General features: G+C 38.1%; 1 protein-coding gene across 15 annotated transcripts in view; it reads left to right on the forward strand.

Moving 5' to 3' along the window:
- Window positions 1-5,000, forward strand: part of MEF2C (myocyte enhancer factor 2C) — a 141,213-nt gene that overhangs the window by 102,423 nt on the left and 33,790 nt on the right. The window lies entirely within an intron of this gene.

The raw sequence follows: 5,000 nt of genomic DNA on the forward strand, positions 1-5,000 counted from the left end.
TGAAACCTACAGAAGGAAGTGAAATATACATATATACATTATATTCACTTGATTTACAGAACTGTTTTACCACACCACTTGCACAAATTATACCTAAAAAATAACGATGGAAATCTTTCTTTGTGGACAGGCTAACAAACCCACAGAATACTTTCTGTGGTGATATAGAAAAAACGATGTAGAACTGAAATTCCTTTATATATAGCAATTAGTACATTCTGTGCGTGTCACTTCAGTTCTCAAGTGTCTCTGCCAAATTCAGTTTCAGCACTGAAGGGTTACAGCTACTTGCTCGCTGCAGAGAAACAGACTGCATGAGAGCCTAATGGTAGGATTCAGACATGTTTGTGTGTTGGGGTGATTTTACAGCTTTATCAGAGAATTTGCTTTGACCTCATCAGCATTTCTTTAATGCTTTAACATGAGCTAAATTTTGTTTTAACCAAGTCAAAATTTCTAACCATCAGTCATATGCCTTGCCAGATATCTAAGAGAAATAACTCTGCATGTGCTATTTTGTTTGCACAAGACATACAGGGGGAAAACACTTTGTCATTATGCTTAATACAAGATTTTAAAAACTGACAAAAAGAATATGGAGGTTATGAAGACTATATATTTGGCCCTTCTTCTGTATGGAAGAAAGGGTAGCAGTCCAAAGATTTGCCCAGGTCCAAGGAAGCATCTGAATTTGGATAGATAACTGCTTGCTTCTAGGAAAGATCATTTGGATGTGTTCCTTGCTCATTCCCACATGAGGTTGTATGGTTAGCTACCAAAGAGGATGTCTACTCACCCAGAATGACAAAGTTGCTTCTGTAGTGCTAGTCAATTTTGTGTACAAAACCTGATATCTAAGCTGAGGGTACCTCTTAAGGATGCTCTGATTCTATCTCATGCGGTGTAAATGTTCTTTCCATGAATTCCCAGGAGAAAAAAAAATCACCCAAGTTAATTAAAATATGAAGAAGTTTTGACATCCTGTCAAACATGTTTTTGCAAAAAAAAAAAAATAATAAAGATTTTTCAGGTAGTCCACAATGGCACCAAATTTGACAAATGAGTGTTGGGAATGACTTCTTAAGAATGCCCAACATGTATATGGAACATCAGGGAGGTATAAATGTATATTCCATCCTTCTTACCTCCCTTTGTATTTACTTCATTTATGTAGGTGTTTTTCTCAACAAAATAGTTTTAAAGCTGTCACCACGAGTTTGGTTTCTCAGGGTGGAACTCAGTTTGACAAATAATGACTGCAACATTTAGTGTGACTGATATAAGCTAAAATGCTTAGCCCTTTTTCACATCAAAATCTTAGCCATCACCATTCCTTTCCTCTTTCAAGAATGACCTTTGCTTTGTTCAAATCAAAGTGACAAAAATTTCAATCCGATAGGATTTAACCAAGAAACTCTTCCACTTTTGAATAGGGTTTGAGATGATTCTTCAGATCATCTGTTTCTCTCATGCATTCTCTCTTTTCTTTTGACAAAGCAGCTCATGTTATAACCATTTATAGTTAAGACATGGAGGGAAAAAGAAAAATGACAAGAAAATTCATTTCTGGCTGGTAGTGAGTTCCATCACCTACTTTACCTTCTAAGCATTTGAGAAAACCACCTTAACAACACTGAGAAAGTTCAAGGAATTAAAAACAGCATAGTTAATCTACACATGGTACGTCACATTCGCCCTCCCAAAAAATTAATGAAATTTCTCTCTAGTTGTTTTCATTAAATCTGCCACTTTTATATCAAATATAGTCCTGTTTGGCCATTAATTTTTCAATTGTCTTGCTTTCCTGATCTGGATTTTGGTTACAATGTAACTTCCTACCTTGCTGGGATGTTACGAGGTACAATGCATTATCTTTCTATGAAATTGCTTTAGAGGTGCTTCAGAGATACAGAACTACAAAATGTCACCATTTATTTTTGTGTAAGACAGGATATCCCTTCTTTGAATACTTCACACAGAGTTAAAGGGCTGTGTGCTCCATCACGCTGCTTACCACAAAAGGAAGAGTCAGTAGGTGATGTCCCCTAATGCAACAGGAGCTCCTTCTCTTAGCATAAGCCTAGATTTTATGGGCAAAGTGGAGCTCAAAGCTTGTACATAACTGACATTTGTATACATAAGACATCAACCTTAACTGTACAATTCAGTATATCCTCAGGGAAGCCAGAGAAGTTATATTCATTTGCTTGTGATCATCAAAGGTAGCCAAGAAATTTCGGGGGAAGAAAGCAAAATTAAACAAAAAGTCAACAAGTCATTAAATCACTATTTACAAAAAATGCAAAACGATGCAAAGCCTATGCCTCGTCTTGTAAGAGAACAAATCTGCTGCCAAATGACAATAAAATTGGCTTTTCCTCCTAACAGCTAAGGCCAATAATGTTTCCTCAGATAATTTTCTGGGGATAAGTATTTATATTGTTCTAAAACATCTGATAATAATTACACATTTATTTGTAGTTTTCATGAGTGATGAAAGCAGAGGAGACAGAAATAGTCCTCTAGAAGGGAGCTATAAGTATCTCTGTCTCTAAATAAATGAAAATCTAGTTGAATATGGGAGGGGAAAAAAACAATATTTAACACAGAATGTTTGGCCCATGAATTTTCAAGGGTTTCGAGTCCCCAGCATTTTGCTTTGTACAACACTCTTCAGCATGTGGAGCTTACATCTAACATAGAGTGCTGGACACTGGCACTTCCCTTTCAAGTAAGCAATCTGCTCTCTTTAGCAATTTTGTCCAAAGGAGAAAAGATGGGAAAAAAAGACTAAAATGTGACAAAGCTGCATACATGTTAAGAGTAAGACCGTGTCTGTGTTAGTAAATGAACAGCAAAGAGCACTCTGAGGCAGCAGAAGGCACTTATCTCTGCAGCGGATTGTTTGAACAGTCCCTGGCATGCTTTTGGCACAGGCCAAATAAAGCTCTCCCAGACGGTTTCTTAGCTCTATTTGGTAGTTAGCCCAGGCCAGGAACAATTCCCAGTTGTCAGCTTATATGTAGCCATGATGTTGTCGAGGTTGGGAAAGTTTAATAGTATGAACATGTACTGCCCTGTGGCCTCAGATGGCCTTCGTTCCTAGGTACATTTAATTTACTAATATAGATATTACGCAAGTGCATCATAAGCTTTAAAGTCCATCAGGCCTAACTGGAATAGTTATGCCCTGTGACTTACCACCAAGAATGACTAGAGGATCTATACTAGGTTGCACTTCTTGGTAAAGGATATACGAGACTGTAACAAAAGTTGGGCAGCCAGAGGAAAACTGTAGCTAGACACATACCACTTAATACCGGTGCTTATCCAGACAAATCCCCTCTCTAACCTTTGGCTAATGATAAGAAAAACAAAAACTCCTATATTCCGGAATATCGTGTGTATTGCTCTGCAAAGCATAGAGTAAATTGACTTTGCAATAATAAAATTCCTTATTAGGTGTCCATAAACAAGTGTAAGTATATCCAGATAGTAGATAAAACAATAAAAATGAATCAGTTACATATGCAGAAACCAAGAAAATGTTTAAGTAGTTTAAATACTATTTTAAAATGACAAAAAGGAAAACGAAGGAACTGTTTCAACAATGTTTTGTATGATTCAGTGATGACTACTGAGAGTGGCAGCCGCAAGAGAAACCAAGACTGGGGCTCTTTTGTTGTGTAATGACATAGGAAAAAGAAGGTTCCAAACCTTGAAGCGTCCAAATGTGGAAGAAAGAATAATAATAAAAGCAGATGAGCCTGATTTGCATTGTTCAAGGGTTTTATATTGGGTAGATGGACAGAAGTTGAGATTAGGAAAACAAGCCAGGGAAAACAGCTGTCTACCTAGGCTCAGAGGGCAGATTTCACAAATCTTGTGACCCGGATGAAGAAGATACAATGCAAAGAGATCTGCAGTGAGTGACACTCAATCTGACGTAGGAACTCAAGCAGCGAGGAATTTTTTGAAGTCTTTGGAACTGGACTGTGTGCTCAGAGCAACCAGGCAGAAAGATCTGCACCACAGCAATGAATATTACAATGCCAAGAGACTCCACATGGGCTTATCCAAGTCTTACATTGGGCTGAATGTGAAGCTAAGATGCCAACCCTCATGTGAATTCACTGGTTAAACTTTTTGAAAAGGCAGAAACCAGCAGCAGCAGCAGGTAGCTTTAAACTCCAGAAGCAGCTGGGCATTGAGAGGTCTAAGCTGTACCTCTTCTTTACATGGAATTTGGGAACCTCTTAGATCATTTCGCAGTTAACGAAGAGAACTTCTCACTTCAAAAATGTACATACAGATTGATAAAATGTTTCAGATTATGCAGTCAACCTATTTCCAAGGAGCCCGGACTCATCGTGACATAAACTGGTGCTCCTTGAGAAATGTGCTTTACAAACTTTCCTTTGAAAGACAAGCCACACATGAGCTGCAATTCAACTGTAAAAATGTATGCAGAAGAAGAAGGGTTTCTCTTGAAAAAGAAGCACAAAACAACTGGGACAAAAAATGTACTTCAGCAATTTCATTTTACAAGATGTAATCATGTGTTCTCTTTTTTTTTTTTTTCCATTTGTGAGGAAAAAAAAAAAATAGTGCTTTTCAGGATCTCTACACAGACCTAGCAGCACATGCAGTTTTGCTGCTTATCCATTGAACACATGAAGAATGAGATTCTCAAAGTACTTACCCTTCCCTACCCAGCCCTACTTAAACCCACCAGCTCTTCAGGAAAAATGGCCATTGGCATGCACCTCAGGTTCTCAGCCAAATGGAAGCAAGTTCCGGAGATGTGGGATATCATCTGAGGAGCCACGTCAGCAGGTCCATCTGCTCAGGTGCCCTAACTGGTCTCAGCCATTACGGACAAGAGAAGCCATCTCTCACAAAACCAGGCCCAGCCAGGCCATGCAGAGGGTTTCAGAGCTAAATTAACACCTTGAAATAAAATTAACACCCTTGGAAATTAACACCCTTAAAAATAAAAA

This window comes from Anser cygnoides, chromosome Z (assembly GCF_040182565.1).
Source record: "Anser cygnoides isolate HZ-2024a breed goose chromosome Z, Taihu_goose_T2T_genome, whole genome shotgun sequence".
NCBI lineage: Eukaryota > Metazoa > Chordata > Aves > Anseriformes > Anatidae > Anser > Anser cygnoides.